We start from the raw sequence: 785 nt of genomic DNA, 5'->3' as shown, positions 1-785 counted from the left end.
CGGGCGCCTCTCGCAGCAGAGCCGCCCGCGGGCGGCGGCGGGCGGCGAGGGCGCCCGCGCGGGCGGAGGCGCGGAAGGGCGTCTGCGGCGTTGCCCGGCCGGGCCCACGCCACCCGCACGGGGCTGCGGCGCCTGCGCCTTTCAGCCAGCCGACTGGAGCAGCGGCGGCCCTGGCGCAGCTGCAGCGGGGGTCCTCAAACGGCGGCCCACGGGCCAGGTGCGGCCCGCCAAGGCCATTGGCCTACCCTGCCTCGGAGGTGCTGGGCTCGTTCGGAGAGACGCTGAAACTCTTCCGGTTTCGGAGACTAGCAGAGAGCCGCTGCGCGCACCAAAGTGTCACCGCTCCCTTCAGCGGCCTGTGCGCCGGCTCCCTCTGCCAGCTCCTGCTGCTGGGCTGGGCTGGCCAGCGGGAATTGCGCACACGCCGGCTCTTCCCCCCATCGCACACACGTGTTGGCTCTGAATGCAGAAGGGAGGAGCGAATATGGAACCGGACATCGACCGTCTCACTAGCCAAAAGCAGGCCCACACTTCCCATTGAAATAGGAATAAGTTTATGTTGATTAAAATGGTTCTTCATTTTAAATATTGTATTGTTTTTCCTTTTTTGCACTACAAATAAGATATGTGCAGTGTGCATAGGAATCCGTTCACATTTTTTTCGAGCTATAGTCCGCCCCTCCAAACAGTCTGAGGGACAGTGAACTGGCCCCCTGTTTAAAAAGTTCGAGGACCCCTGGTTTGGAGAATCACAGGAAAGGCACAAGCATCTGCACTAAGCAGCG

The 785-nt window shown here is 61.7% G+C and overlaps 1 protein-coding gene across 1 annotated transcript in view; it reads right to left on the bottom strand.

Annotated features, from left to right (window-relative positions):
- The window catches only part of FAM136A (family with sequence similarity 136 member A), a 3,402-nt gene extending 3,142 nt beyond the window's left edge, over positions 1–260 (bottom strand). The window contains exon 1 of the mRNA XM_044417496.1: positions 246–260. The gene's annotated coding sequence lies outside the window, so the exon portion shown is untranslated. The remainder of the gene's footprint in view (positions 1–245) is intronic.
- Between the last annotated feature and the right edge of the window lie 525 nt (positions 261–785).

The sequence above is a fragment of the Varanus komodoensis genome, unplaced genomic scaffold, assembly GCF_004798865.1.
Source record: "Varanus komodoensis strain SLA01 unplaced genomic scaffold, ASM479886v1 scaffold88, whole genome shotgun sequence".
NCBI lineage: Eukaryota > Metazoa > Chordata > Lepidosauria > Squamata > Varanidae > Varanus > Varanus komodoensis.
Note: the sequence above shows the minus strand (reverse complement) of the source record. Positions and strands in the feature narration are given on the sequence as shown.